Source organism: Hyaena hyaena, unplaced genomic scaffold, assembly GCF_003009895.1.
Source record: "Hyaena hyaena isolate Hyena2069 unplaced genomic scaffold, ASM300989v1 scaffold_89, whole genome shotgun sequence".
Classification (NCBI taxonomy): Eukaryota; Metazoa; Chordata; class Mammalia; order Carnivora; family Hyaenidae; genus Hyaena; species Hyaena hyaena.
The window spans coordinates 1,367,201-1,390,028 of NW_024080719.1; the positions used below are offsets into that span (position 1 = coordinate 1,367,201).

The 22,828-nt window shown below is 39.6% G+C and overlaps 1 pseudogene; it reads left to right on the top strand.

Annotated features, from left to right (window-relative positions):
- Positions 1 to 16,957: 16,957 nt before the first annotated feature.
- LOC120233198 lies at positions 16,958 to 18,912 on the top strand (annotated as a pseudogene).
- Positions 18,913 to 22,828: the final 3,916 nt, after the last annotated feature.

Below are 22,828 nucleotides of genomic sequence, written 5' to 3' on the forward strand. Positions count from 1 at the left end.
AGATCCTGGCATTTGTAACAAAGCCCAGTTAGGACACTAAGAGGTGGAAGCTCTCAAAAGTGATGAAAACCCTAATACAAAGAAGAATTAAAAAAACATTTTTTAATGTTTATTTTTGAGAGAGAGAGAGAGAGAGAGAGACAGAGTGCAAGTGGGAGAGGGGAGAGAGAGTGAGAGAGAGGGAGAGAGGAAGACACAGAATTTGAAGCAGGCTCCAGGCTCTGAGCTGTCAACACCCAGCCCTATGCAGGGCTTGAAATTGGACCTGGGCCAAACACTTAACGGACAGAGACACCCAGGCACTCCACAAGGAAAAATTTTAAATGCAATTACTAGCAGCTCCTAGGAGATAACTTGCATTCTTTCTCTGACCCTTGAAGTTGTAGATCTTATCAGGTCTTTAAGGTGTAAATACTCCAGGTGATAATCAAAACATTGCCCATAGGGACTGAAGGAAAAAAATGGAGGGGGGGAAGGCTATTTAAAATACAGACTGCTGGAAAGCAACTCTGTATGTAGGGAAAGTAGGAGAGTGCAAAAAATGTATGAAGAATGAGAATATATTTTCTTTCAGGTAAAATAAATAAATTAGTCCTGAAATGAGGCCAGTTGTCTACAGAGGGAAAACTTAGGACAAAATCTAAATTAAAAAGAAGTCTTTTTCGGGGCGCTTGGGTGGCTTAGTCGGTTAAGCGTCTGACTTTCGCTTAGGTCATGATCTTGCGGTTCGTGGGTTCGAGCCCCACGTCAGGCTCTGTGCTGACTGCCAGCTCAGAGCCTGGAGCCTGTTTCAGTCTGTGACTCCCTCTCTCTCTGACCCTCTCCTGCTCACGCTGTCTCTCTCTCTCTCTCTCTCTCTTTCTCCTAGAAATAAATAAAAATATTTAAAAAAAAATAAAATGTAAAAAAAGAAGTCTTTTTCATGAATGAGAATCTTTGGAAAAGAATTTTATGCATGATCAGGACTGACTAAACTTGAAATAAATACATTATAAAAGTACACTGGTGTCTCTCTATTAAAAAGACAAAGTTGTCTTGAGTTGTGTCCATGCTTTATAAAGAAATTGTAAACAAAGTTGTTTTTTTCTCTATCTGCCCAGAAAAACAAAGTTTCTATGTTTTGGCTTTACCAGGTTTATAAGAAACTCTCATCAGACCTTTAGTCGTGGCCATTTTTAAGTCTTTTATTACTTACAAGGTTACTGTTTACTCTGAGGCCTTGGCAAAAAGTGTTCCCACAAAAGTGCTTCATTTCCCGGGCATTCATGGAAAAGACTTTGACAAGTACAGGTTTTTGATAGCTAATAACAAATTGCCTTCATGTGGGAGGGACAATGATAAACCTTTCAAGTGCTCCTCAAAGGCTACCTGTGTAGCTCCACAATATGTCATGAGATGGTAGCTGGGGACCCTGTTCTTCTTGCCCCCATCGGTGAGGTGGGCTCACTGCACTGAAGATGTAATGTTAACATGTGAAGTCTTGCCTCTGCTGTACAGCATCTTTCAGGCTTTGCTAGAACATCTGGAAGATAGAGGATGGACAGTGAACCCACAGAAAATCCAGGACCCTGGCTTATCAGTCAATATAAGCATTTGTGTGCAATCTGGTCAGGTAAGACAAAAGTAGTTTCTGTGGTGGTCATTGACAAAATACAGGTATACCCATGCCCCACCACTCCAAAGCAGTTACAAACATTCCTAAGTCTCTTAGGGTGTTGGTGTCCTTTTATCCCTCACGTGATTCAATCACTTCGGCTCTTTGTAGATTGGTAATATAGGGACCCCAATGGAACTGGTCTTCAAAAGACAGCAAAGGATTTGAACAAGCTAAAGTAGCTGTTAAACATATTCAAGACTTAGGTATTCTTGTACAGGGATAGCCAAGTGAATTGGAAGACCAATTGTACTGACGCTTATTCAGGACTCGCGCAAGTAAGCGCCCAACCCAGGAAGCGTGCTAACCAAAAAACTACTGTCCTTGGTCCAGAATAGCCATGTGCTGCCTATGGGGTCCTCACTAACCTTGACAGCGACCAAGGATCCCACTTTACAGGACATGAAGTGCGGGAGTGAGCCAACAATCAAGACATCCATTGACATTTGCATTTACCACAGAATCTCACTGCAGCTGGACTTATGGGCTGTGTGAGTGGACCATTGAAACAACTGCCACAAAAAACCATTCACTGGCCCTCTGGACAAGCTGCCTGTCAACAGCTGTAGGACATTAAATGAACAGGTACATTCCAATTGGTCCAGCGCCTATACTGCACTCACTCAAGGACCTGATGGTCACCCTTAGAATACAAGTAGACAGCAGGCTAGAAAGATGGTCTCTGCCGCAGGTAGGGGCATAAGGTAACATTTTGTTGTCCTTGCCACAAGATCCATCTACAGGGGATCATATAATTAAATGGACTTGGAAATGGCAAACACGTCCATGGTGGTTTGGGTTTTTGGACCAATGGGGAAGAGGAATACAGCAGGACCTAACCATCACCCCATTTTTTACCCCAGTCTACTGAAGACAATGAAAGTATACAACCATGTACCTTTCATTTTAAAAAAAAGGATATTATTATAATCACTTTAAGAAACATTCTTATACCCCCATTATCGTTTTCAGTTTTGCCCCTCCATGTAACAGTGAGGGGGCCAACAATTTTGTACTACAAACCTGGAGCCAAACCACAGTTAAGGGTGTTGTGATTCCAGAACAGCACCACCTCCTGCATTGTGTTAGACAATCATGACTTGCCTCTTCTGGTATGTACAGAATAGCTTATGTTTTGAGTTTAGATTCTGCATGGGAAACCTGTTCCTCCATTGGGTCCTGACCACAGCTTCTATACAGAATAAGACCAACTGTTGGGTGCGTACTCTTATCAGCGACTGCAGGCCTCCTCTGGCAAATCTAAATTGCCAACCTCAGCACTTGGACACACTTCTATCCTAGGTATAACACCTTCTTGGCCATACCTGGATTGACACACATTCCCTGGGTACCTAGGCTCCCTCTCTTAGAAGACATAAAGAGAAAAAATTTTCAACTGATACAAAAACAAATAAGATTCTGCCAGTAGAATATGCCATTTGGGATGGCCTGGGATGGTTAACTGCAACCCAGGTACAAATTATGAGAATTGCTCCCTCATGGATAGTGAGAGAAAATAAGACCATTAATACTACAGGTCATAATGTGGGATGGATAGCTACACAACGGCCAGACGTGGTGGCACGTGCCTGTAGTCCCAGCTACTTGGGAGGCTGAGGCAGGAGGATTGCTGAGCCCAGGAGTTCTGGGCTGTAGTGCGTTATGCTGATCAGGTTTCCGCACTAAGTTCGGCATCAATATGGTGACCTCCCAGGATAGTCACGCAACAATGCAATCACACTATACCCATTACTGCTGATACTTGGCTGGGTAGACAAAAGGTGGCTTCTCTTCTCCATGAGGATGGCTATGGCATGTGGTACCCATGTCTGGCCCTACTTACTCCATAAATGAACTGACACTGCATCTGAGGGCACCCATACCTGCCATGCTTTATACTTATCTGCTTATAGAGGAAACCCATCAGTTGGGAGGTGGTCAAGGCTCAACAGAGAACCAACAGAACATCTTGGTTTTTCTATCCCCTGTCCATTTTTCTCCCCTTTTGCAGCCACCGTTGATGTAGAGTGACAGGTAGAGGCCCTAGCCAAACACACAGCTGCCACCTTTAATTCCACCTGTAAGACAATCACCTTCCTTACCAAGGAGAATTCTCATCCTTACCAAGGAGAATTCCCAAATAACACTAGTAGTTCTGCAAAACAGAGTGGCTCTTGACATGTTAACCATAGCACATGGAGGGACCTGTGCTCTCATCAAGACAGAATGCTATGTGTATATACCTGGCTATTCCCACAACGTTTCCCAAGCCAGAGCTAGTTTAAACATACACATTAAATGTATTGATTCCCTGACTACTGACCTTGTTAGTGCTTGGTTAAATCACTTGTCTTCTTCCTGGTGAAATGTTTTCTATGGTTTCTTAGCTATTTGTGTTTTCCTATTATTGGGATTCTGTGGCTTATGCTGTTGCTGTGGGATTTGATTGCAATACACCTTGGCATACTGGTTCCAGGTATATCTCAGAAGAGGGGCATGTAAAGAATGTCCAGGCCATTTGGGTATTTTGGTATGGGGTGAATGGTACATGCTAGATGGCTGGTTTGTGCAAGCACACCCTAAATGTTCCCATTAATCACTATCTTGAGAATATACAGATCCCATTCCTTCTCTATATTCCCATCAGGTAGGATATATAGAAAAAGTATGTTCAGTGTTTGAGGTCAGGGGCTTCAGAGGTGGCCAACCCATAGGGTCTCCTTGGTAATGAAGATTATCTGGGGGTCCCTTCCTGGCTCAGTCAGTAGAGCATATGACTCTTGATCTTGGGATTGTAAGTTCAAGTGAGACATTGGGTGCAGAGATTACTTAAAAAATAAAAATAAAAATAATAAGGGAGTGCCTGGGTGGCTCAGTTGGTTAAGTGTCCAACTCTTAATTTTGGCTCAGGTCATGATCTCATGGTTCATGGGTTCAAGTCCTACACTAGGCTCTGTGCTAGCAATGCAGAGCCTGCTTGGGACTCTCTTTCTCTCTGTCTCTGTCTCTGCCCTTCCCTGTTTGCTCACTCTAAATCTCTCTCTCTCTCTCTAAATTAATAAATAAACTTAAAAAAATAATGTCTGGATGGTAGGCCTTGATCTCCTTGGAATGCTGGCCATGCAAAGAGGGAAAAAGCTCCAGATAGTTGGTAGGTTAGTTGCCACACGATAAAAGCTTGCTTCATGTAGATCTCAGCAGCAAATGTTTTGTCTAGCTCCTGGACTCCCTATATGTAAGTTTCTCCAATAAAGTTATGTCTCACTTGCTGTCTCTGGGTCATTTCTTTGGTCTTTCTGGCCATCACCCACCCTTGGCTTAGAGTCTGTGGGGGTGTGACCACAAAGCTGGTAACTCAGTCTTTGCATGCTACCCCTCCATTGCAACAGATACTGTTATTATCATTGCTTAGTGTTCTAAGGCAGACCTCAGCTGAGACAGATAACCACAGACTGGGAACATGGTAGGTTCTTCCTCTACTAGTTGTAATATACTGGATCATGAGGTTAGTGAAGTTGCTAGCAAAAGTACCACGGAAACTTTCAGTTAACAGTGCCTTGAGTTTATGAAGGCCTCAGTTACTTTTAGTCATGGATGGCTGTATTCAACTATGGGAAAAATTCAATTTTCTACAGTCTTGGAACAGAACTCAGATGTATTTTTCAGGATTCTATTGGTTATAAGTGACAGAAGCCAAAATCAGCTTAGTCTTCTTAGACTTATTGGATAGATACTGGGGGTAGCTCACAGAGCTGGAAAAAAGAAGGGGCAGAATCAAAAGATTCTGAGAAGTTTGTTGAATAGGAAACACCAGGAATCTATTTCCCCATCAAGACAACAATTACACTGGTAGAATCTGTCTGATGTAACTATTATGGAACTCTGGAGTCTATTGAAGACTTAGAGGCATGGATAGTAAATTGTGGTCTTTAGCTCTCAGCACACTGATAGCTATCCACCCTCCACCTCCAGTCCCATGGCAGGCAGCTGTGTATATTTTTGGAGCGGTTTGCACAAAGCTTGTGGGAGCCAGAGTGGGCAAAAAGGACTCTTCCTCCAAACATCATTAATCAGCTCTGATGGGTCATGCTGCTTCTGATCTTAGGCATGTAGTCAAAGAAGCAAGCGGCCATTGTTGATGTATCTTCCCTCCTTTGTGCAAGCCCCTCTCCCTCCAACTGAAGTGATTTCTAAGGAAGTTAAAGAGCAGATGTCCTGCCCTCCCCAATTTTTCTTTCTTCTTTTTTTCTCCTTTAGGAGCTAAACATTAATGACTAGAACATTCAAAAACAATGGGCTATGTGGGAGAAATTTGGAAGTCAATGCACCTTCCCAGGGAAGGGCATAGACTCAGAAATGACCTGAGAAGACTTTAAGTTTACACTTCAGGGTGATCCTTGGCACAGAGATAGACAACAGCAATAAAAAATAAAAAAAAACAAAAAACCCCAGCAAACCCCAAGGAAGAAAGAGAACCTGATTTCCAGAGTTAACACACTATCAATACAAATGTCCAATTTTTAACAACAACACAAGGACCACAAAGCATACAAAACAGGAAAAAAAATAAATTGACAGAAATTGTTCCTGGAAAAGACCTAATGGTAGATCCATGAGACAAAGATCTTATATATTTTTAAGTTTATTTATTTATTTTTTAGAGAGACATAGACCATGTAATTAGGAGAGGAGCATAGAGAGAGAGGTAGAGAGAGAATACCAAGCCATCTCCATGTTGTTAGCACAAAGCCCAATGTGAGGCTTAAACTCACGAAACTATGAGATCATGACCTGAGCCAAAACCAAGAGTTGGACTCTTAACCAACTCAGCCACCCAGACAAAGATTTTAAAACAACTGTTGTAAAGATGCTCAAAGAACTAAAAAAGATATAGAGAGTTAAGAAAAAGGTGTATGAACAAAGTGGAAATAAAACAAAAAGACAGAAAACCTAAAAGGAAACCAAATTGAAAATTCTGGAATGGAAAAGTACAATAGCTAAAATAAAAAATTTAGTAGAAGCCTTCAAAGGCAGATTTGAGCAGGCAGAAGAATTAGTGAACTTGAAGATAGAGCAATGAAAATTATTGTGTCTGAGGAACAGAAAGAAAAAAAGATTGAGAAAAGTGAATAGAGCCTAAGGGACTTGTGGGATACCATCAAGCAGACATTATGAGAGTCTCAAGAAGAGAGAGGGGAAGTCCTGAGAGAGAAAAAGGGGCAGAAAGAATATTTGAAGAAATAATAAATGAAAACTCCCCATATTTGATGAAAGACATAAATATAAATACCTAAGAAACTCAATGAACTCCAAGATGAACTCAGAAAGATTCACACCAAGACACATAATACCAAATTTTTCTACAACAGATACAAAGAAAATCTTGAAACTAGCAACAGAAGCTGCCAGTCACATACAAGGGAGCCTCAAAAAGATTATCTGCAGATAATGTAGGTTGAAATGAAAGGACACTGGATAGCAACTTGAACCTGTCTGAAGATATAAGGGGTTCAGTAAAGGTAAATAGATGGGCAATTATAAAAGCTAGCATTGCTCTAACAATAATTTGTAATTCTACTTTTATTTTCTATATGGTTTGAGAGGTTAACACATACAATAAAATATTGATCTAAGCAGTAGTATTATAATTTTGGTTCTAACTTGACATTTGTTTCTACATAATTGAAGAGACTAATGCATTTAAAAGAATTATTAGTTTATGGTTTGGGGCACACAGTGTATATCAATGTAATTTTGTGATATCAGCAGCAGAAAGAGTGAGGATGGAGCTGTAAACGGGCAGATATTTTTTATATGTTGTTGAAGTTAAGCTGAGATACATTCAAATTAGAGTGTTCTGACTTTATTTGTTTTTTATTTTTTTTAACATTTATTTATTTTTGAGACAGGGAGAAACAGAATGTGAGTGGGGAAGGGGCAGAGAGAGAGGGAGACACACAATCCAAAGTAGGCTCCAGGGTCTGTGCTATCAGTACAGACCCTGATGTGGGACTCAAACTCACAAACTCTGAGATCATGATCTGAGCCAAAGTTGGACTGACTGAGCCACCCAGGTGCCCCATGAGTGTTCTGATTTTAGGATGTTATGTAATCCCCATGGTAACTACAAAGAAAATAGCTATATAATATACATAAAGTGAAATGAAAAAATAATTGGAATATATTGCTACAAAAAGTAAACTAAGCACAAAAGAAAAAAGTAATGTAGGAAGTGAGGGACAAAAAAAAAAACCCAATAAGGCATATGGAAACAAAGACCAAAATGACATAAGTCCCTTATCGGTAATGACTTTACATGTAAATGAGTTACTTTTTCCAATCAAAAGACAGAGATTGGGAAATTAATAAATCATTATCAGTAAAACCACCCAACCAACCAAACAATCATACACATAACTGTATGCTATCTACAAGAGACTTATTTTAGGAGAAAATATTTGCAAATCATATATCTAATAAAGAATTAATATCCAGAATATATAGAGAATTTCTACAACTCAACAAATACAACAAAAAATAAATAACGACTCCAAAATGGCAAAAGTTTTGAAGAGGCATTTCTCCAAAGAAGATATGCAAATGGATACAAAGTACAGAAGAGATGTTCAGCATTACTAATCATTAGGGAAATGCAAAGCAAACAACAATAAAATACCACTTCACGCCTGTTAGGTTGACTATCAAAAAACTGAGGAAACAACAGTGTTGCAAGGATATGGAGAAATTACAATCCTTGTGCACTAATAGTTGATGGGAATGTAAAATGGTACAGCTGCTATGGAAAACAGTAGGGTGGTTCCTCAAAAAATTAGAAATAGAGATACCATATAACCCAGCAATTCCACTTCTGACTATGTACCCAAGATAATTGAAAGAGATATTCGTATGCCTATGTTCATAACAATGTTATCCATAATAGCCAAAAGGTGGAAGCAACCTAAGTATTCTTCAACAGATGAATCAATAAACAAATATGGTATATACATTATATTATCAGCAAAACCAACCAATCAAACAAACAAATAAGCAAACATATGTATAATCAACTGTATTACTGTCATTATTGTTCAGCCTTAAAAAAGAAGGAAATTCTGACATATGTGCGGCATGGATAAACCTTGAGGGGATTATGCTAAGTGAAATAAACCAGTCATAAAAAGACAGTTACTATCTATTTCCACTTATGTGAAGTATGTAGAGTGGTCAAAAATCATAGAGACAGAAAGTAGAATGGTGGTTGCCCAGGCCTGGGAGGCAGAAAGGAATAGGGAGGTATTGTTTAATGGGTATAGACTTTTAGTTCTACAAGATGACAAGAGTTTGGGAGGTAGATGGTGGTGATGATAGCACAACATTATGAATGTGTTTGTTTTTAAATTTTATTTAAATCCAAGTTAGTTAACATATAGTATAATAATGGTTTCAGGAGTAGAATTTAGTGATTCATCACTTACATGTAACACCCAGTGCTCATCCCAACAAGTGCCCTCCTTAATGCTCATCATCCATTTAGCCCATCTCCCCCACTCAATCCCCACCAGCAACCTTTAGTTTGTTCTCTGTATTTAAGAGTCTCTTATGGTTTAAAAATGACTAAGATGGTAAATTTTATGTTATGTATATTTTACCACAATAGAAACTATTTGGGGGAAGAAAAGGAATGAAATACTGACATGCTATAATGCAGAAGAACTTGGAAATGTTATGCCAAGTGAAATAATCCAGTCACAAAAGGACCAATGTTACATGATCCCACTTACACGAAGTACTGAAGTAGTCAAATTCATAAAGACAGAAAGTAGAATAGAGGTTACTAGGGTCTAGAGGGAGAGGGGGAAATGGGGAGCTGTTTAATAGGGGAGATGGGGAGTTGTTTAATGGGTACAGAGTTTTGGTTGGCAAAGATGAAAAAGTTCTGGAGATGGATGGTGGTGATGGTTAAACAACAATGTGAATATACTTAATACCATTCAAATGTATTCTTAAAAACTTAATTGTACTTAAACTTGTACTTAAATTGTACTAAAACTTAAAAACTTTTGCTTACAGGCAAAAGTTCACCACCCTCTGGGCATGATTCTACTAGGAGATCCACACTAAAAGACTTACTTAGGTCATCGTCTGCTCCCAAATTATGGGAGAGAGGGAGAGCTCCTGCTAGAGAATCTTAGTCCTCTGAATGCTTTTTAGGTACATCTGGTATCATCACAGGACAATCCCTGCCTTGGTTGGGGAGGATGACCTCAAAACAATTTTAAAACAGTGTGAGAGAAAAGTAAGAATGTCTGGAAAAAGCAAAATCGAACTAGACAGAAGACAAACCGGCAGGTGCTTGGGACTGGGCGGAGGAATGGGCAGTGAGTGTTTATGGGTACAGGATGTCATTCTGGAGTGATGGAAATGTTCTAAAGTTAGATGAAGGCTGTACAATCTTGTGAATATATTAAAAATCACTAAACTGTATGCATTAAATGGGTAAATTTGGGGGCACCTGGGTGACTAGGTTGATTAAGCGTCAGACTTCAGCTCAGGTTATGATCTCACAGTTTGTGGGTTCAAGCCCCATGTGGGGCTCTGTGCTGATAGTGGGGAGCCTCCTTGGGATTCTCTCTCTCTCCCATTCTCTCTCTACCCCTCCTCCACCTTCATTGTGTCTCTCAAAATAAATCAACTTAAAAAAATAAATGGGTGAATTTTATGGTATATGAATTATATTTCAGTAAAGCTATTATTAAAAAGTTTTTAAAACTAAAATAAAAAGAAAAGCTAGAACCAGGAAACTCTGGATTCTTGGAGATTATAATGATTCAAAGCTGCCAGGATTCTCTACCCTTCTCTCCATTACCCTGTTGGTGGGGAACATAGCTTCTGATCCACATTCTTCCTGCATGTGATCCCACAGGCAAGAGTGAGCTTCCTCCCCAAAGTTCCAGTAGAAAGTTCTAGGTAGGAGCTTGGAATGACTTGGTTTGATTCATGTGTGCATCCTGGCCTACCACTGCATGGGTTACATGGGCTCACTTGTGATCAGGGGCCTGGGGCTATTCCCAGAAAGTGTTGAATAGGACAAACACAACAGCTGCTATGTAAAGGCAAAAATTCTCGTGTGATTTTGATCATTTGATTTTGGCTAGCACTCTGAGGATTTCCTGATTTAAGCTCCAAAACATTACATTTATGATTGAGTTCCACTTTAATGCATATGAATTAAGTCTGTCCTTACACTATCGTACACCTTTATTATGTCTTAATTACTTCTGGGTCACTGGCACACAGTTTAAGTCCTACAAATTGTTTAATTTAAAAGGTGCTCCTTTTTACCTCTAATATCTACTTATCTTGAAAGACATCAGTTTTCATGTCCTTAGCTGAGAAATAGAAATTTCATAGCAGCACTCTCAACAATAGCTAAAACATGGAAAGAGCCTAAGTGTCCATCAACGGACGAATGGATCAAGAAGATGTGGTTTATCTATACCATGGAATACTCCATGGCAATGAGAAACAACGAAATCTGGCCATGTGTAGCAACATGGATGGACCTTGAGGGTGTTATGCTGAGCGAAATAAGTCAGGCAGAGAAGGACAAATATCATATATTTACATGTACAGGAGGATTAGGAGGAACTTAATGGAGGACCATGGGGGAGAAGAAGGGGGGAAATGGTGGGGGAAAGGGAGAGAGGCAAACCATGAGAGACTCTTCAATGCTGAGAAACAAACTGAGGACTGATGTGTGTGTGGGGGAGGGGGGAGATGGGCATGGAGGAGGGCGCTTGTGGGGATGAGCACTGGGTGTTATGTGGAAACCAATTTGACAATAAACTATTTGTAAAAAAAAAAAAATTTCAATATCTAGAGGTTAGGCTTATGCTTTCACAGGCATCCTCAGTAGACTTGTGAGTTTGTTCTTCTGGAGACAAGGGAGTGGCTTGGTCATGACTCATCAGCTGCTAAAAGGTAGCAGGCCCTTCCGTGTCTGAAGCTGGAGTGGAAGCACTAGGGTCATTCTTGCTGGGTCAGGGCTGAATCAGGATTAGGAGAAGAATTTAACTGTTCATTTGTAAGCATTCAACATGACTTAGATCCTGTTAGGGGTGGACTGTATCTCTCCAAAAATCAAATGTTGAAATCCTAACACCGAGTACCTCAGAAAGTGACCTTATTCAGAGAAAGCATCTTTCTAGAGGTAATCAAATTAAAGTGAGATCATTAGAGTGGGTCTTAATCCAATATGACTGGTGTCCTTGGGAAAAGAGGAAATTGAAAGACAAACATTCACACAGGGAGAAAACCATGTGAAGTTGAAGGCAGAGGTTGGGGTGCCAAGGGACATGAAAGATTCCAACAAATTACGAGAAACTAGGGGACATATATGGAACAGATTCTTCCCCAGAGTTCAGAGAGGCAACCAACTCTGCTGACACATTGATCTCAGACTTCCAGTCTCCAGGACTGGGAGACCATACATTGGTTGTTTCAGCCTCTCAGGCCATGGTCCTTTGTCATGGTGGCCCTAGCAAGAGATTAGAGATCCTTCCTAACAATGGTGTAAATATAACTAACATCCTCAGGGGTGGAGAACACACCTTTCCCCTTGCCTCCTTGGTCTAGAGGCATGCCTCTCTCTGCCTAGTTTAGGCTAAATATCTTTGCCTCTGCCAGCCTTACTACCCTCCTATCTCACCTTCCGATCCCAGTTTCCTTCTGCCTAGCCTGTGATCCTACCATTCCCAGCATCTCTGACATCTGTCCTGAATCCTCCTCTATAACCCACAGTAACCCATCCTATGTCACGTTTTATAGATCAAAGTCTAATTTGGAAGCTATCCTATTCCTAGGGTGGGCTGAATGTAGATGTCCTAACACACTCTCAAAAGGCCCCTACAGGAAGAGCTCCCCGAAGGAGCAGTGATGGTGTGACATTCCCAAAGCCACAGTGGGCAAGATTTAGTTAACCCTGAGAGAGAACTTCACGTCACAGTCACCACCATCTCTTTGCAACAACAGTGGAGCCACCAAATCAATCCCTCTGGGATTTTGGACAATTTATTTCTTCTCCTGGATTTTGTTTCCTTATTATGGGAGTAAAAACAAATGGTTAAAACATAAGACTTGAGGTCAGAAAGATCTGAGTTCTAGAGGTAACTCTGACATGTTCTGGTTGTATGACCTTGTGTAAGCTCCTTAACTTCTATGAGCTTCATCTGTAAAAGAGAAACAATAATTTCTATATCTAGGGTTGTTATGTGGATTAGATAAGATAATAATAACTATTGAAAGATTTTGAAAGCTAACACGTATATACATGAACCACCTTACTTAAAAATGTTTTCAAGGATCTACGTGTACGGTTAAAACTTCTAGTCTGGCAGAATAGGAGAGGTAGGGAACCTCTGGAAACATTTTTTTCCCTTATTCAGATGTTTTGAATAAAAGCCTAGTATATCAAATATATACTTGATTAAGAAGGACAAATTACAGCAAAATTTAAAGGTCTATTCAATTTTTTAATACTCTAGTTATGTTATATTTTATATTTCTTGAAATAAAAATGAGTCTCAGTTGGAAATATTTCGATTGTAATCAACTTTTACGTGGTTGCATTTTGTAGTGGGTCGTGCCTATGTATGTACAGTGCATCAAGGCCTTAATTCAGACAATTCACTCAATATTACTCTGCACCATTGCTTCTCAACTAGGGACAATTGTCCCCAATAGGGAACATTTGGCAATGTCTGGAGACATTTTTGGTTGTCAGGACATGACAGTCTCTCAGAACAAAGAATTACCAAGCCTGAAATGTTAAGAATGCTGAGGTTGAGAAACCCTTCCTACCCCCCGCCCTCTCTCTGAATAATGTATTTCTCTCTCTCTCTCTCTCTATATATATATATGTATATATAATGTATTTATGTAAAACAAATATATACTAGGTTTATATATAACATATATAACAAATATATAGAGCTTTTAAAATACAAATACATATATGACATGCAAATGTACAGTCATCAAAGAAACAGAGTGAAAGTGAGCTATATAGTAAAAGAAAACTTTTCTAAAGAAAATGCTGATGAGGAGGGGAGGTGATGAGGTTGAACTACGTGTGGGAAGAGTCTGTCTGTGGAGGCTGGAGATGATCAGGACGTCAGGTTTCTGAGCAACTCCGCCAACTTTCCAATCCATCTGCCAAGAGCATAGCCCAATTCTGCCTCAGCCGAGTGACCCATCTGTGAGCCTTGGCTACTGGAGACAAAAGTGTTGCTATCTCTTCGTGGAGCCGGGCACAATTGCAGAGCAGTGCACACTAGCACTTTTGTTAGGAGTTGGCAAGTTCACAATCAGTGCAATTGTTTCAGAAAGTGTGCGAGTGCACTATTGCTTCATGTCATTAATGTCTGCAGTGTGCTAAGAATAAAAGGATGGCTGGGGGAGGGGTACATAAGTTTTAATTATTCAAATACATGCAGAATTATACAGCCATAAAGACTCCATTTCTGAGGCTCCTTCCTGCATCGACACAATGCATTAGATTCTACCAATAACACAAAATAACTCCCTTGCTCTGAATTAGGAATTGAAAGGAGGTCCATTAATTCTTTCAGGCTACCAGGTGATCATTTGGTCATTCCTAATGTGGGGAAGAAGAAGAAGAAGAAGAAGAAGAAGAAGAAGAAGAAGAAGAAGAAGAAGAAGAAGAAAAGAAAAGATCAGAAATGACAAGGCTGACTGGTACAATTCTCTTGGTCTACTCCACTACCTTCTTTTTTTTTTTTTTTTAACATGCATCAGCTCAGATGCTGTCTCATTGTAAGTCTTATGATTTATTCAGCCATGTTTATCAAATGCTATTATCATTGCTTTCTTTTCTTATTTTTTTAAACTAAAATAAATATTTGGGACCCTATTGTCCCAGTATCAAAAGACTCACTCTGTGACAAGTTAAGCTCTTACATCTTCAGAGATGGATAATAATGTCAGGCCACCAAGATGCTATTTTTTGTTAGGTTTCCAGGTCAAGCAGTGAATCTCAATGGGGTGCTGTTGAGTGCAATGTGTAGTACCAGAAAGTATTTAATAAGCGACCTTGTACTTGTACTCAGCATGGTGTTAGGTGCTATGAGATACATAAGTATATGTTATAGATCTATAATACAGAAATAAATATAAGTATATAAATGAAAAACATCAGATATTTTTACTTTAGTGGGTCAGATGTAGTATTTGTGGTGAAGGGGGTCCATCAAAAGATGACTCTCTACAGCCAGTTAATAGACTTTCAGGCTTTCAGGGTATTTTTATCTATTTAGGGAGACAAATTACCTTGATAATAAAGAATTAATGATTGCTAAATTGTTTGGTCTTAATTATCAGTGGAGTGTAAGTTTATAAAAGGAAAAACCAGATTGGCTTGAGTAAATTACTTACTCTGTGAAGATTTTAGAAATAAGATGGGATGAATAATTCATACTATAGAAAACTAGTTAAGCTAAGGAGACTGAAGTTGATATCACACACACACAGACAGACACACAGACACAGACACACACACACACACACACACACACACTGAAACAAGTCCCGTGAACAAGGGAATGACAATCAGTCAAGAGGCATAATATGTGCTGGGCATTGTGCCAGATGCTGGGTTACCTAGATGCCCATTGTATGATTCTTGCTTTGATGGAACTCACAAAATAGCATTTTAGGAAATCGATTTAGTTGCAGCCCATAGGACAGACAGGAATGGGGAGAGTCTAGAGTTAAGGAGACCAGCTACAGGATGAGTAGGGAGATGATGAGGGCCCGGGCTGGTGTGGTGGTCCCAAGAGAGCATATAAAGGCGAGTCTGGTAGGCATTAATGTACTGGGAGCCTGGAAAACAGATCTGAAACAGAGGGAAGCAATAGAGAAGGCAGAGACATAGGAACAACGGCAGTGCCATCACCTCAAATAGGACATTTGCAAAGGGATCAAATTGGAATAGCAGAGATTGTGAAGTTTTTATAGACCCTGAAAGTGAAGTAGTGGCAGCATGTATATGCTGAAATAAATAGTGGGAAGATGGAACTATGGACTGATGCAAGATAGATAAGAATGAATGAATTCTACAGGAACCAAAGAGAGAGACAGTGACAGAGAGAGACAGAGACAGAGTCCTGGGTGTATCATTCTCAGAGTTAGGAGTTGAAAGAGAGGAAAGGAATGAAAAATAGTTGAAAAGGTCAAGAAGTAGGGAAATGTAGTGCCACTGACTCTCAGGGAGGAAAGAATTTGAAGGAGTGGGTTGCCAGGGTGGTTAAACGTCACCGAGATCCCAAAGAGAGTGAAAACCAAGATAAAGCCACTCATTGTATAAGATTGCACTCCATAAAACAGGCTGTGGGTTTTTTGTTTTAAAATTAAACAGAAATTAGCAGATATGTATAAAGTCTGAAACAAAACATATATGCAAATGAGCGATATCTAAGATTTCGTGACCTGCAGGGCTGAGATAACAGCACATTATAATCACACAGCACTTTTGTTTTCAAAGTACCTTCAAATACACTATTTCAAGTGATCTTTTACAACATTCCTGGGATGATTACAGCTTTAAAAGAGTCAAATTTCTTGTTTTTATCATTGACTTGCTCAATTACAGTTTGCATTTGTATAGCTATCAATACTTCTAACAATAAATAACCACCCAGGAACGTTGCTGGCAGAAAATGAAAGATGATGATAATGATGATGATACCCATAGTAATGGTACCCAACATTTATATGGCATAAGGAGATTTCACCCATGTTATTTCATTTTACCTTCCACAGCTCTGTGAAATAAGCCTAGTTATCTCCATTTTTTCTGTGTGGGTGGCTTTTAAAGACTCATGCCAGAAACAAACGCAGGTGTACTTGTCTCATTGTGCTTCACTGTATTGTGCTTTGCAGACTGTGCATTTTTTATTTATTGAAGGTTTGTGCACCATTTTCCTAAGAGCATTTGGTCACTTTGTGTTTCTTTGTCACATTTTGGTAATTCTTGCCATATCTCAAATGGTTTCATCAGCATTACATTTGTTATGGTGATCTGTAATCAGTGATCTTGGATGTTACTATTGCAGCTGTTGTGGGGTGTCACAAACCGCGCCTGTGTATGACGGTGAACTTAATAAACGTGTGTGTTCTGACCACCCCACCAACTGGCAGTTCTCCCATCTCTCTTCCTCTTCTCAGGCCTTCCTATTCTCTGACACACAACGATATTGAAATTAGGCCAATTAATAGTCTTACAATATGGCCTCTAAGTGTTTAAGTGAAAAGGAGGAGTCATATATCTTTTACTTTCAATCAAAAGCTAGAAATGATGAAGCTTAGTGAGAAAGGCATAGTGAAAGCTGAGATGGACCGAAAGCTAGGCCTCTTGTGACAACCAGTTAGGCAAGTTGTGTGCAAAGAAAAAGTTCTTGAAGGAGATGAAAAGGGCTACTCCAGTAAACACATGAATGATAAGAAGTGAAACAGCTTCATTGTTTATGTTGAGAAAGTGTGAGTCGTCTGGATAGAAGATCAAATCAGCCACAACATTCCCTTAAGCCAAAGCCTAATCCAGAGCAAGACTCTAAATCTCCTCAATCTTCACAACTGAAGGCTCAGAGAGATAAGGAAGCTGCAGAAATAGAGTCCAGAGCTAGCAGAGGCTGGTTCATGAGGCTTAAGGAAAGATGCCATCTCCACAACATCAAAGTGTAAGGTGAAGCAGCAAGTGCTGATGTAGAAGCCGCAGCAAGTTATCCAGAAGATCCAGCTGAGAGAATTCATGATGGTGTCTACACTAAACAACAGATTTTCAACATAGATGAAAGAGCACTCTATTGGGAAAAGATGCCATCTAAGACTTTCATAGTGAGAGAGGAGATGTCAGTGCCTGGGTTCAAAGCCTCAAAGGATAGGCTGACTCTCTTGTTGGGGGCAAATGCAGCCAACAACTCTAAGTTGAAGTCAATGATCATTTACCATTCCCCAAATCCTATAGCCCTTAAGAGTTATGGTAAATCTGCTCTGTCTGTGCTCTGTAAATGGAACAACAAAGCCTAGATGACAGCATATCTGTTTACAACATAGTTTACTGAATAGTTTAAGTCCACTGTTGAGACCCACTGCTCAGAGAAGAAAATACCTTTCAAAATATTACTGCCCACTGACAATGCACCTGTCATCCAAGAGTTTGGATGGAGAAGTACAAGATTAATGTTGTTTCCATGCTTGTTAACACAACATCCATTCTGTGGCCCATGGATCAAGGAGTAGCTTTGACTTTCAAGTCTTATTATTTAAAGAATACATTCCAGGGTGCCTGGGTGGCTCGACTGGTTAAGCATTGGACTTTGGCTCAAGTCATGATTTCACAGTTCATGCATTCAAGCCCTGTATGGCTCTCTGCTGTCTGCACAGAGCCCACTTCAGATTCTCTCCCTCTCTCTCTACTCCTCCCCACCTCGTGCTCTCATTCTCTCTTTCAGGAAGATAAACATTAAAAAAAAAAAAGAAATACCTTTCATAAGGTTGTAGCCACCATAGATATTAATTCCTCTGATGGATCTGAGCAAGGTAAATTGAAAATCTCTGAAAGGATTCATCATTCTAGATGCCATTAAGAACATTTGTAATTCATAGGAAGAGATCAGAATATCAACATACAACAGGAGTTTGGAAGAAGTTGACTCCAACCTTTGTGGATGACTTCAAGGAGTCCAAGACTTCAGTGGAGGAGGTAACTGTGCATGTGGTGGAAATAGCAAGAGAACAAGAATTAGAAGTGCAGCCTAATGACAGAACTGAATTGCTGTAATCTCTTGGTAAAATTTTAACAGGTGAGGAGTTGCTTCTTACATAGAGCAAAGTAAGTGGTTTCTTGAGATGGAATCTATCCCTGGTGAAAATGCTGTGAAGATTGCTGAAATGACAATAAAGGATTTAGAATGTTTCATAAACTTAGTTGATAAAGTAGCAGCAGAGTTTGAGAGTTGACTCCAATTTCAAAAGAAGTTATCCTGTGGGTAAACAGCATCACACGGCCCAGAGATATCATTCAATGAAGGGAAGAGAATCCATGTGGCAGACTTCATTGTTTTCTTATTTCAAGAAATTGGCCCAGAAACCTGGCCTTCAGCAACCACCACCCTGGTCAGCAGCCATCAACACTGAGGCAAGTCCCTCCACCAGCAAAAAGATTATGACTCACTGAAAGCTCAGATGGTGGTTAGTAATTTTTTTTTTTAGCAATAAAGTGTTTTTAAATTAAGGTATGTACATCATTTTTTAGCCATTATGCTAAAATAATAGACTCACTTAATAGACTACACTTAATAGACTACATGAAAGTATAAACATAACATGCACTGAAAAACTGAAAAATTCATTTGACTCACTTTATTGTGATATTCACTTTATTGCAGTGATCTGAAACTGAACACTCAGTATCTCCAAAATATGCCTATACATTGAATAATGCTAACCAAGACAAGATAAATGAGCTTTTCACGTTTAATAAACTTAGGCTCTGCTGAGAACAATGAAGGAAATCTTATCCTATAACAAGGTAAAAAAACCCCACAAACCCATATTAGGATATATCAAGTGATGTATCTCCTTTCTATCAGTAGACTAAATGTAAAGCTGCTTTTCTCATTTAAGAGTCTCATAAATTTCTGTTGGTTTAGAAATGTTTTAGTTGCAAATAACAAAACTCACCTCAAAGTCATCTAGGGAAAAAGTAGTGGCAGAGGATTTACTGGCTCAATAATTGAAAAGTCCGAGGGTAGAAGTTCAGTCTAAAGGTTCAGATGTGACTGAGTCCAAATTCAATTTAAGCCGAAAAAAGAGCAAATTCACAGCTTGGACAAGTTGTGTGTGCATGTATCGTGTGTGTGTGTGTGTGTGTGCGCGTGCACGTGTTATGTATGTGTTGGAGGTGGGAGGACTTAATGAAAATCAGCTGTGCCCCAATTGCAAGAACTTGGAGTAGGGAAGGGGTAGTTCCCTAAAGGAAAACCAATGTGCTCCTAGCAGTAGAAGAATGGATATTGGGCAAGCAAAACCAGAACATCTCTAAAATTACTTCTGTCCTCAAGTAGGGTTTCACCAACTTACTTGAAATTCTCAGCATTATTTCTCACTGTTTAAGACTTTGGGACTCAGGGGTTTGGTACAGATACTCTGAGGCAAAGGTTCTCAATGTTAGCTACACATGCTCAGAATCATGGGGGTGTGTATTAAAGTATATACATCTGAGTCTAATCTTTCAAGTGAGGTCCAACACCTCAAGCTTTGTTCATGAAGTAAGTGGTTGGAAGGAATAACAAATCACGCGAATTTAATAGCAGTAGATGTCAGTTCCTCATCCCATACTTTTCCCCTCTCTCTTTTCTCCACCCAAGTTATCAGTGATGATCCTTGGAAAGAGTAGACACCCCATTAATATTGGCAGAATTGAATATGGTGGAACTGAATAGAGGGGACATACTGTACTCTTTCTGTTTGTCACATTTGTGCTCAAGCACCTTTCAGTCCAGTAGGGGAATGAGATGAGTTTACAGGAATTGCTATTCACAGCTGGGGGGATTTCAGGCACCAATCAACAATCAGTCCCATCATAGAGAATTGAAAGGAGTCTACATTTTAAGGGAGATTTGGAACTCAAGTAAAGAGAGGGGGCTTGGGATTTGCTTAGTGTGCGTAAAGTCCTACTAGGAAGCACATGGAAACCTGGCCTATTAGGGGAGTTGAGAGTAGCTCATTATGGCTAGAGGATAATGCCTAAGGGCAGGATGAACAGGGCTGAAGCTGGAGAAAAGAGCAGGAGACTTAAGTGTTAAATTTATTTTTATTCAAGTGCTCAGAGCTCGAAGGAAGCGTTTATTCCAGACCCAAATCTCACACATGCTATCATTTTAGCTCGTACTTTCTTTCCTATTTGTGAGTTGAAGAAAATAACTGCAGTTTTAAATTGGATTTAAAAAAATCAGTTCAGAAGTGAATACAAGTAACGTCTTTAAAACCACCTGGGTGGCTTAGTCGGTTAAGCGTCCGACTTTCACTTAGGTCATGATCTCGCGGTTCGTGGGTTCGAGCCCCGCGTCGGGCTCTGTGCTGACAGCCAGCTCAGAGCCTGGAGCCTCTTTCGGTCTGTGACTCCCTCTCTCTCTGACCCTCCNGCCCCGCGTCGGGCTCTGTGCTGACAGCCAGCTCAGAGCCTGGAGCCTCTTTCGGTCTGTGACTCCCTCTCTCTCTGACCCTCCCCTGCTCACGCTGTCTCTCTCTCTCTCTCCTAGAAATAAATAAAACATAAAGAAATTAAAAAAATAAAATAAAATAAAACCACTGCGATGATACTCTTGTGCTGCAGTGCGGCGGCTCCGCCACAAGGGTGCAGTGCAGCTCAGCGGACAGTAGGAACCGGAGCCGACTACGGGGCGCCAGGGAATCCCTCCCCAAAGCAACAGAAGTGGTTCTCCCTGAACAGGGTGGAGCACATTTTCCCCCTCCTACCCTTCCTAGATTCCTCTACCATCCATCGCCCTCTCCCTGCCAAAAAAACAAAAAACAAAAAACCCTATTGTAAATAAAGTGTGTAGAGAACAAAAATATTTGTATAGTGATAGTCCCTATAGTGTTTGCTTACAATTCCTATATCCCAGTAAACAGGAGGCTTGCCTTGTAAAAAAAAAAAAAAATGCTTGGAAATAACCCAATGTCCAGTAATGAGGGGCTGACTAAATGACTTATGGTATATTCATACAAATAAATACAATGAAGCCATTAAAAGGTAGGAAAAATTATAATGAGAAAACGCTAAGTGAAAAAAGCAAAATCCAAACAATATATAGTGAGATCCTAGCTTTATTAAAGTGTTTATATAATACATGTTTACATAGAATAAAACCCTGGAAGTTATCTGTAATAATCTATGGTAGAATTGCTGTTGATTTTTATTTTCTTTTCTATAGTGTTTTATATCTTACAAAATAATGAATATGAATACTTTTATATTTGGAAGAAAAGTAATGAATGAAATTCCAAAACAAATAAGTAAATATCTATTCCACCACATAGAAAAGGAGGAACAAATTCATAACTTAATTACAATTATGTGGGGCTAAGTTGGCTCTTGGGAGTGATTCCATATGAACAGCATCTTCCACTGATACAGGCCAGGGACTGAGAAGCACACTCACAAGTCCTTTGAAGAACAATGAAACACAAGAACGTATTAGTAGTGATTACATATATTTTATGTATGCTTCTGAATGCTTTTCTGTGTCTTTCAAATTTTCTACAGAAAGCATGTACAGATTTTATTTAAAAATACAAGACAGGGGCATCTGGGTGACTCAGTCTGTTGAGTTACCAACTCTTGATTTCAGCTCAGGTCATGACCCCAAGGTGGTGGGATCAAGCCCTGCCACGGCTCTCTGCTGAGCATAGAGCCTGCTTGAGAATCTCTCTCTCTCTCTCTCTCTCTCTCTCTCTCTCCCTCTCTCTCCCTCTGCCCCTCTCCCGGGCTTGCGTGATCTCTTTCTCTAAAATTAAAAAAAAAAGTAAAATAAATGAATAAATAAAAGTATAAAATGTAAAGATAGGTAAAAACTGATTACAAAATGAAAAGCAAACACAGTGAAATGAATGAGAAGGGAAAGTCTATCTTACAGTCATTTAGAGAGTTCTTCCTTCTTCAGTTTGAAACAGGATTTAAGTTGTCAGCTGTAATTTGAGATATATGTCATTTTTTCATGCTAAACATGACTCTTTTGATAAATATATCTCTCTAATCATAAAATTACAAAATTTTTAAACTAAAAACTATTTAAAAAACATGCATTTTTGTGGAAAATAACTGGTAATATCTTCACTTAGAATTATAAATATTTTATGTATTCTTCCAGATATAGAAACAGATATTTTAAAATAAATCAAGAACCTTTTGTGACCTGCTAAATTCATATAATTATATGTACTGCACTTTCCCCCATGTCATTAAATATGTAACTTTTGATGGCTGGGATGCAAACTTATTTTAACATAAGTGTATACCATAATTTATTAAGTAGTCTCCCATTGTTAAATACAGTAAAACCTTGGTTTGTGAGCATAATTTGTTCCAGAATC